We start from the raw sequence: 10,333 nt of genomic DNA, 5'->3' as shown, positions 1-10,333 counted from the left end.
CCTTTCATTCAGGGGGACATGCAGTCTGTTCGCATCCCCCTCTCGTTCTTGCTCTCCACTGCTCCTCTTTTCCACCCCACCCACAAAGACAGGTCACAGCTGCCTTCTCTTCCACCCACTCCTTATGACTTTCGTAAGTGATCTTGTGGCTAAAGAATGTCGCTGCCCTCGCGGGTCAGGTGCTTGGGGGGCTTCCTTCCTCTCCCCCCCCCCCGGATCCCTTCCCCGCCCTTGGCTTGGGGAGGACGGAGGGCGTGGGCCGGCGGAGTCCCGCTCGCTTCGGAACATCCAGAAAGTGATTTGTTTACATGTCGCCTCATGCTAGCTTGGGGGAGGCCACTGGGCAGAGAGACTGACGGGGAACCAGCCCAATGGCAGCGGGGCTTGGAATTAGGCGGGCCAATGCGACCAGGGAGGGAGTGGGGCCAAGTGACAACTCGGTTGGCTGTGTTTCGGTGCGTTTGGTGGGGCGGCCATGTTGGATGGGAGGTGTGTTAGTGGGTCAGCCTAGCCGAGGGGGGCTGTGGCATCGGGGAGATAAAATAAAAAGGGGCAGGAGTTTAAGAGGTTGCTGAAGGCCCCGTCCCCACCCCGTAGAGCAGGCGAGCCCTGGGCAGAGCAAGTTTCTGTAGGCTGCAGGGACGACTTGGATTTAATGCTCCTTTTCCTGCAGTGAAAAAAAGTCATGCCAACTCTGTTGTGCCGCCGCCAAAGTATGTTGGGGCAGGCATGTGGGCATGCAGCAAAAAGCAGGCGAGAGTCAGGTCACAGTTGCCATGAGTTTTTAGAGAAGCACATTTCCATTATAGGGGCGGTTTCCTATCTACCCGTCACCTTTCTCTCTGGAAAAGGGGGCAGTTCCTTTTCACGTGAACGGTTTTAGTATTCACACGAGTTGCAATAATCATGCTCCATGTAATTTTTCGTATTATTATTTAATATTTGGAACTCCAGTTTATTTATGTCCTTGCAGAAGCACAGGAATGTCTATACCCGCAGCAAGCCATTATAAAGCTAAATATAATTTTGTTGCTTTAAAAAGAAACACCATGCAGGAAAAATGTGCACCATTATAAATCATTATCGAGACACATAACCAAGTCCAGGGATGGAATAAAATGAATACAGTTAAAGAGACAAGGTCTGTATGTCTTGCTATAGTTCAGTGATTTTATTTATTTAAGTGGCTTCTATATTGCTGTTCAGGATCAATGCATTCAAAGCAGGAGTTCCTAAACTGGTCTGTGGCCCACCAGTGGTCAGTGAGCTTCATTCAGGTGGTTCGTAATATGTCTGCGTTAATATTTGCATTGATTTTTAATTGTGTTTTTATTATATTGTATTTTATTGCAATTTGAATCCAGAATGTAATACAATAAGGTGCAATATAAGAAAAGAATATAAGAAATAAAAAAAAACCCCAATAAAAATGCAATTAAAAATTATACAGCATCTAGCATAGTGTATTGCAGCCGGTACCACAGGCAGAAAAATCATAAAGTGGTCTGCCAAGACCCTCAGGAATTTTCAAGTGATGAGAAGGGGTATGGGAACCACTGTCTTAAGGTATAAACTAGAGAGGTTAATGTGTTTTTATTTTAAATGCCTGTATTTTGTGATGATGTAGAAGGGCTACCTTCTCTTCTGCAACCAGTACTGGACAGACGGTATTATCTCTGCAGAGGTCACTGAAGCAACCTCAATTTTTTGTGCAAGCTTCTTGTAAGATTCCTTTTTGTCCTATTTATCTCTCAGCCTCCTATCCTGCATATGGTGCAATACTTCCAAATGAAGTATGTCCAGCCAGTATCTTGTGTGGAATTTACTATGGCTGAGTCCAAGGAGTTGCTGCTTGAGTTTAAAGCTGCTGCTTTGGCTCTGGTACCTTACTCTTTGCCACATATACAGTCATTGTTGCATGTGATGCTGCAGTTCCTAAACAAACAAGAGTTTGACAAAGAGCTGTAGCTTGGTGGTAGAGCATCTCCACAGAAGGTCCCAGCTTCAGTCTTCAGCATCTTTATGTAGGACTGGGAAACACTTCTGCCTGAAGCCCTGGAGACCTACAGCCATTGTAAGATGGACCAGTGGTCTTCCTATGTTCCTATGACTATTGTATGAAACCCTGGAGAACAGCTGCTGGTTGGTATTGACAATACAAGCTAGATATACCAGTTGTTTGATTCCATATAAGGCAAGTTCTGCTGTTCTGTGTTGCAGATTTGCTTTGTACTGTGGATTCCCTCAATGCTAGGTTCCTTTCTTTACTTGTTTTTAAGCTTAACATTTGTAATTGAGTATTGGTGGAGCACAGTAGTATGCCATGTGCTCTTTATTTTTGTTTGGTTTTCTTTCTGTAAAGTTAGAATGCTAACCGTATTGAAGGCTTGCTCACTTGCAAAAGCAATACAAGTATAGTGGTACCTTGGTTTACGAACTTAATCTGTTCCGGAAGTCAATTCTAAAACTGAAACCATTCTTAAACCGAGGCACGCTTTCCCTAATGAGGCCTGCCACCGCCGGTGCCCTTCCACCGTTCAGATTCCATTCTTAGACCGAGGTAAAGTTTGCAAACCAAGACACTACTTCCGGTTTTGCGGAGTTCGTAAACCGAATCGTTTGTAAACAGGACTGTTCTTGAACTGAGGTACCACTGTAATGTCAAGTTAAAACTTTTTAAGGGCTCGATGGGAGAATATTAAATACTGTATTATGGTAGAATCAAAAGACTCCCAAACCGACTTCCGGAGGCGGCGCGACCGGTAATGGCTGCCTTCTCCGAGTAAGGAGAAGGGAGCTCCGCTGTAAACGGGTCGTCCGCTACGGCGAAGCGGAGACCCATTCAGGAAAACCACAGGTGGCAGAGGCCTGTGGTCTCGGGACCCGGCGGGCGCCAGAAGCAGCCCCCAAAACGCTGAAGGGACCCCGTAAGGGGCTCCGGATCGCGGAGGGGGTAGCGGCGCTGTGGGTCGTTGCGCAAACAGCGAAGTGAAGCCGCGTTGCTGTTGCCGGTCAGCGCTGTCCTTTCTTCCTGCAACTTTTCTGAACTTTGGAAACTACAACCCGTGAGTAAATTTGGACATTGAAAACTTTCTGAAACTTTTGTCAACTTTCTGAAACTTTTTGAGAACTTTATGAAACTTTTAAAACTTTTTTTAAAAAAGTTGAAATCTGGCTGAAAACGGAGTGAGGATAAGCAGGAAGCCCATCTCCCGCTATACTGAACTTTAAGCAAAGAGCAGGAGGAGTGGAGACAAAAAGTTATGCGTTAACCAAATGCTGGCACCCTGTTAAAGCAGTTTTCTGAGTGAAAGACTTTGAGCTATTGACTTTTGCTGGTCATATTCGGGGTGCATTGATATCCTTCTTCTGTGGCACCAGTGGATTATAAAATAAATAAGAATCTCTGGTGCTGGAGCTGCCTGGATGAGCACCAGTTTGCAACTTTGGATACATTGAATTCAGGTTTTGAAACATTCTGAGTTGGAACTGGATACTTTGAAACTGTTGCAGTCAAGGCACTGTAAGAAACACTGTTTTGCTTTAAGTTTTACTCTGCTAAAAATAATACATTGTGGAGGCGATAGACATGGATTTAAATTTATAAGTTTAACTTGGATTTGATCTTTTCCCTGAAGACGTATTAAGCTCCCTCTAGAGGATTTTGGACTTACAGCAGTGACTTTGTTTTACTTTCCCTTTCCCGGCCTCTGTTTGACTATTGTATCTGGGACTCTCCTTTCTCATGGGAACAACTTGGATTGACCTTGGATTACAGATAACTTTGGAATGAGTGGCGCAAGGAGAAGAGGAAGGACTAAACAAACAACTCTAACTTTATCTGCAGCCTCACAGCGTAGATCTTCTGTGCCGGCCTTGCCTTCCACTTTGCCTCCAGACATAGAGGCGGCCTCCCTAATACAGGCAGGGGAGGGTGAGACAGAGGAGCTGCACCTGGGAGATATGGCTTCAGGGACAAGTAGCTCTGTCTTGGAGAAAATTTTGGAGAAACTGGAGGCTCTGGACAAGAAGGCTGATTTGCATACAGCTAAAATTGAACAGAACACAGAAAGCTTGAATAAGCTGACTGGACAAGTTGCACAGAATGCCCAGTCTATTGGAGAATTAAAGGAGGCTGTAGGTGAAAATCGTAAACTGGCTGAAGATACTAGTCAAAGATTGGAAGAACTTGAGAAAGAAGTAAGACCACTCAGCAAACAAGTTGGAGAACATCAGATTTACTTTTTGATGACAGAACTGCGAAACAGGGAGACCAACTTGAGGATACGGTCAATACCAGAGGTGGAAGAAGATAATTTTATTGAATTTCTAACTAAGGAATTTGCCAAGTTTTGGAAGTTAGAGGAAAAAGACTTTAAAATTGTATCTGCTTTCAGGCTTGGCAGAGTCAGAAGGACAGAGAAGCCCAGAGATTGTTTGATAACACTGAGATCAAAGGAGGAAAGGGACAAGATTTTGGGCCTGCACTACGAAAAGTCACTAGACATTTTGGGCAAGAGAATTGAAATCTACAAGGACATTCCTAAGCAGTTGCTGGACCTTAGATCTAACTACACGGAATTGGCAAGACTGTTGAGAAGCAACGCAATTATCTTCAGGTGGGAGTTTCCACAAGGATTATCCTTTACCTACAGAGGGAGAAAGATCAAAATCAAAACAGTGGAAGATAGAGACAAGTTTTTGGGAGCACACGGAGAAGACCTCCACAAAGGACTTGGATTGCCAGCGCCAGAACTTCCAGGGGAGCCCGCCCCCTCGGATCCTCAAGGACCGGAGAACAAGGTACCACCCCAGAAAGAATAACCAGATCTATCCAGGATGTCTCTGCAGCTTTTGAGCTGGAACATAAATGGCTGTAACAGTCCCGAAAAAAGGTCTAAAATTTTTCATATTTTAAAAAAGGAACAATTGGACATTATATGCTTACAAGAAACACATGTGATTAGGCTCCATAGAAAGGTGTTAATAAATAAAAGGCTTGGTCAAGAATTTATATCATCGGATACAGTTAAAAAGAGAGGTGTAGTGATCTATGCAAAAGAGAGCCTTTCACCAAAATTTCTCTTTAAAGATGAAAGTGGAAGAATCCTCGCAATAGAAGTACAGTATCAAGGAGAAAAAATTTTGATATTAGGAATTTATGCTCCAAATGAAGGAAAATCGGATTTTTATAAGAAGTTGCACGAGACCATGCTGGATTATCTGGATTACAACAACGTCATTATGATGGGGGACATGAACGGGGTCGTATCAACAAATATGGATAAGTCACAGAACCAGAACATTACTAAAGAGGGAAGACTACCTAAGACCTTTTTTGAAATGACTGACAATATGGATTGGGTTGACATCTGGAGAGTTAGAAACCCCCTGGGAAGAGAAGGAACATTCTTTTCTGAAGCTCAACTGACTTGGACACGAATCGACCAAATATGGATAACTAGAAGTCTGGCACCTAAGGTGAGGAAGGTGGAAATCTGCCCCAAAACATGCTCCGACCATAACGCCTTGAGAATGGATATGACATTGATCCCAATCGGCTCCTTTAGATGGAAGATGAATGATGGCCTGTTTAGAGACCAAAGAATTGTAAAGAAGGCCCAAAAAACCTTAAAGGACTATTTTGAGATTAATTTGAACACTACGGTGGAAAAAAGAACTATCTGGGATGCAAGTAAAGCTGTGATGAGAGGGTTCTTGATTCAACAGAATTCCTTAAAGAAAAGACTGCAAAATGAAAAGAAAGATAAAATTCTGGAAAGTATCAAAGAGTTGGAGAAGAAGTTAAGATCTAACCCGAAGTCCCAACCGATTCTGAGAGAAATTAAACTTTATCAGGCGCAATATTCCAAGCTGATAAATCAGGAAATAGAATGGAAGATTAAAACAATGAAACAAAAAACTTTTGAATCGGCAAATAAATGTGGGAAACTGCTAGCTTGGCAGTTGAAAAGGAGACAAAGATTAAATACAGTAACAAACTTAGAGGTTGAAGGAAGGAACATTCAGAACCCGGGAGAGATTAGAAAGTGCTTCCAGAGGTATTTTAAAAAGTTATATACTCAAGGGCCACAAGATGAAATAGAGATTACACAATTTTTGGAGAGAAATGGATTAGCAAAGCTGTCAGAAGAAAATAGAACAATTTTAAATGGCAAAATAACACGACAAGAGATTGAACAGGCCATCCTGAGTCTGAAACAGGGCAAATCACCAGGGCCAGATGGACTGACCTCTAACTACTATAAGACATTGAAGGATTATTTGATACAACCTTTGTTGGAGGTCAGTAATGAAATAATGGAGGGGAAGAAGGCGCCTGAATCGTGGAAAGAAGCATTTATCACATTGATTCCAAAGTCAGAAACTGAAAAGACACAACTCAAGAATTACCGTCCCATCTCCCTTTTAAATGTGGATTACAAAATATTTGCAGATGTTTTGGCACGAAGATTTAAGAAAGTTCTAAGTGAGATAATCCATAAAGACCAGGCAGGCTTTCTCCCGGGCAGACATATGTTTACTAACACAAGGAACATCATAGACATATTGGAACTTTTACAAACAAACATAAACACTAAAGCAGTTTTAATTTTTATAGACGCGGAGAAAGCCTTTGACAACATATCTTGGAAATTTATGAAGGGGAATTTAAAAGAAATGGGAGTGGGACGGGGGTTTGAGAACGGGATTGAGGCAATATATTCAGAACAAAAGGCTAAACTGATAGTTAACAATGTGGTTACAGAAGAGTTTAAAATTGAAAAAGGTACACGACAAGGCTGCCCGATTTCCCCATTACTGTTTATTTCGGTTCTGGAAGTGCTCCTGAATATGATTAGGGGGGACCGGTTGGTGGAAGGGATTCAGGTCGGAGCGAAACAATATAAACTTAAAGCTTTTGCAGATGACCTAGTTCTGACATTACAGGAGCCGGAGTCTAGTTTGAAAAGAGTACTACAACTGATTCAAAACTTTGGTCGAGTGGCAGGATTTAAGTTAAATAAGCAAAAAACTAAAGTTTTGGGGAAAAACGTGACAGATATTGAGTTGGAACAGCTTCAGAAAGAGACAGAACTAAATGTGGTTAAAAAAGTTAAATACCTAGGGGTAAACATAACAGCAAAAAATCTGAGTTTATTTAAAGATAATTATGAAAAATGTTGGTCAGAGATTAAGAGAGACTTGGATAGTTGGTCAAGACTAAAACTTTCTTTGTTAGGCCGAATAGCTGCCATCAAGATGAATGTATTGCCAAAAATGTTATTTTTGTTTCAGACACTGCAGATTGTAGACAAGACAGAGTGCTTCCGGAAGTGGCAGAAAGATATTTCTAAATTTGTCTGGCAGGGCAAAAAGCCCAGAATCAAATTTAAAATATTAACAGATGCGAAAGAAAGAGGGGGCTTTGCCCTGCCAGATTTAAAGTTGTATTATGAAGCTGCAGCTTTCTGCTGGTTAAAAGATTGGTTACTTCTTGAAGATACGGATGTCTTGGATTTGGAAGGTTTTAATAATGCGTTTGGATGGCATGCATATTTATGGTATGATAAAGCTAAGATAAATAAGGCCTTCAAGAACCATATTGTCAGAAAATCAGTTTTTAATGTCTGGACAAAATATAAAGACTTATTGGAGAATAAAACTCCGAGGTGGCTGTCACCCCTGGAGGCTAAGGCTCGGAAAAGAGCCAATATGGAGGCCAACTGGCCAAAATATTGGGAGATAATAGAAAAGGATGGTGACAACTGGAAATTGCAGAGTTTAGAAAAGATGAGAGACAAAGTGCGAGACTGGTTACACTATGCTCAGATTAAAGAAGTGTTTAAAAATGACAAAAAGCTAGGATTCCAAGTGGAAAAGTCAAAGTTAGAAACTGAACTGTTAGAACCTAAGACTAAGGTACTTTCAAGAATGTATAACTTGCTGCTGAAATGGAACACACATGACGAAATGGTAAAATCAACAATGATAAAATGGGCGCAGGATATTGGGTATAATATTATGTTAGAAGATTGGGAAAGGTTGTGGACCTCTGGGCTGAACTTCACTGCATGTAATGCGTTGAAGGAAAATGTGATGAAAATGATGTATAGATGGTACATGACCCCTGTTAAACTGGCTAAAATATACCATTCGTCTGATAGCAAATGTTGGAAATGTAAGGAAAATGAAGGAACATTTTTTCACCTCTGGTGGACCTGCCCTAGAGTGAAGGCCTTTTGGGAGAAGATATATAATGAATTAAAAAAGGTGTTTAAATACACCTTTACTAAGAAATCAGAGGCCTTTCTCCTGGGTATTGTCGGCCAGAGTGTGTTAAAAAAGGACAGAACATTCTTTTTGTACGCAACAACAGCAGCAAGAATATTAATTGCCAAGAATTGGAAAACTCAGGAGCTACCCACTGTGGAAGAATGGCAGATGCAACTGATGGACTATATGCAATTAGCCGAGATGACCGGCAGAATTCGAGACCAGGGAGAAGAAAGGATGGAAGAAGACTGGAGGAAATTTAAGATTTATTTACAAAAATATTGTAATTTGGCTGAGTGCTGAATTGGATGCCAGTGCAGACAATTGTCTACCATTAAATTAGATTTAAGGCTGAATTATATGTCAAACCAAATTAAGATTATTAATTAAGATGAGTTAAATGATAATTTGTTTGAAATTAATTTAATGATGATGTAAGTGTATGCGGGAGGTGTGGGGGAGTCCCATGTAACAATTGAGAGATGTTAAATGGACAATGATAAGTGGTGCTTATCTAATATATGCTTTATTTGAAAACTTCAATAAATATATTATAAAAAAAAAAAAACAAAAGACTCCCAAACCTTTTGCTTCTTTGTCTAATTACAGGGTGCAGGATTTAGTCTGTATGCCTCCTGGTACATTGTCCTAGTTGCATGGAAGTGAGGTGCTTTCATTACATGTAACACTGGGAGCAGGAGGTACTCTTTAAATACCGTAATCATATGCCAACACTGAAAAGAAGCTGGGTGATGCTGTAAGTGCAGGCAATTCTGCTTTCCTGTTACAGTACTTGTTGGCAGTGCATAGTGGGGTTGTAGTGAGGAGGGATTTCTCTATATGAATTGCAGTTCCACTTCCACATTATTTCAATTTACAAAATAATCCTTTTCTTTCTTTGGCAGCTTTTATGCCTGCCATAGCAAGGTATCATATTCCTTGTTTGGGAATAGAATCTCAATCATGTTTGAGGCAACTGGAGACAACCAGTGCACTGGAAAACCAACTTATACCATTGTTCTTTAGCACTTTTTAGTGGTTTGATGAGAACTTTAAGTGCATCATTCAAGAAGAAAACATATTCTGTTCCTTAAAGAGATTTTTTCCTAATACTGTAAAGAATTTAGTATTTTTGTTTTTCAGGAGCAGCCTCATGATTGCCACTTATCATGAAGAGGCGCTCATTACCTCTTGGGCCCTGAGGCTTAAAGCCCTACTTGAGGCTAATGAGCAGTGAGGGGCAATGGAGGAACAATTATTTACTTATTTAAGACAGTTATACCCCACAATTTAGCCAAAAAGGCTCTCGGAGCAGCTTTCAAAAATCAGTAGTGAATTGGCTCCTGCCCTCAGAGTCACAATTTAAAAAGAGATGACACATGAGAAAAAAAGAATAAGTGGGAGGATGGGAAAGCAAGCACAAATTTTAAAGTCATAGTTCCTATAGCACAGTTATATCGTTGTGTCTAAGCAGATTCTGGCTGTCTAGAAAAGCAGCAGCTGGCTGACTGGTTGACTTGCCTTCTGGAAGTACTCTTCCCCCAAATTCCGTTCCTGTGATAAATTTTAATTGTTTTTATTCTTTGTAAGGCCTTTAAAACATTTTATGTGCACCACATAGAAATTCTGAATATTAAATGGCATAGCAGTCAGTATCTTTAAAAAAATCTCATCCAGGAGCAGTGGCCAGGAGGACAGGGCAACTCCTGTCACATATGGCAAGTCACTCTTTACTCAGCACCTGGGCACATATGATGACTGAACTGTGTTAACAGAGACATAAGTCACAGTGATTACAAGTAATTTTATCATTTAAAAGGTGGCTAACCTGAGGCCCTCCAGATGTTGTTGAACTACAGCATCTGTCCTCCTTGACCACTGGCTGTGCTGGCTGTGGCTGATGTGATTTGTAGTCCAACAACATCTGGAGGAGCGCAGATTATACACCCCTGCTTTAAGTGCTTAGTAAGCATGTCATAGGTGGCTTTTGATGGTTCCTTAATGTCTTCCTGGTGACCAGATTGCAGTGGATCCTAAATTAGTTAGGAAAGTTCTA

At 41.2% G+C, this 10,333-nt stretch overlaps 1 protein-coding gene across 3 annotated transcripts in view; it reads left to right on the top strand.

The window, feature by feature from the left end:
- The window catches only part of CREBRF (CREB3 regulatory factor), a 32,708-nt gene that overhangs the window by 2,051 nt on the left and 20,324 nt on the right, over positions 1 to 10,333 (top strand). The window contains exon 1 of one of the 3 annotated variants that reach the window (XM_083594028.1): positions 1,047 to 1,141. The exons of the other annotated variants lie outside the window; for them this stretch is intronic. The gene's annotated coding sequence lies outside the window, so the exon portion shown is untranslated. Of the gene's footprint in view, positions 1 to 1,046; positions 1,142 to 10,333 lie in introns of those variants that run through there. 3 annotated transcript variants of the gene reach the window in all.

The sequence above is a fragment of the Podarcis filfolensis genome (assembly GCF_964270895.1).
Source record: "Podarcis filfolensis genome assembly, chromosome: 2".
Taxonomy (NCBI): domain Eukaryota; kingdom Metazoa; phylum Chordata; class Lepidosauria; order Squamata; family Lacertidae; genus Podarcis; species Podarcis filfolensis.
The sequence above is the reverse complement of the archived record's forward strand: the minus strand, read 5'-3'. Positions and strand labels throughout refer to the sequence as shown.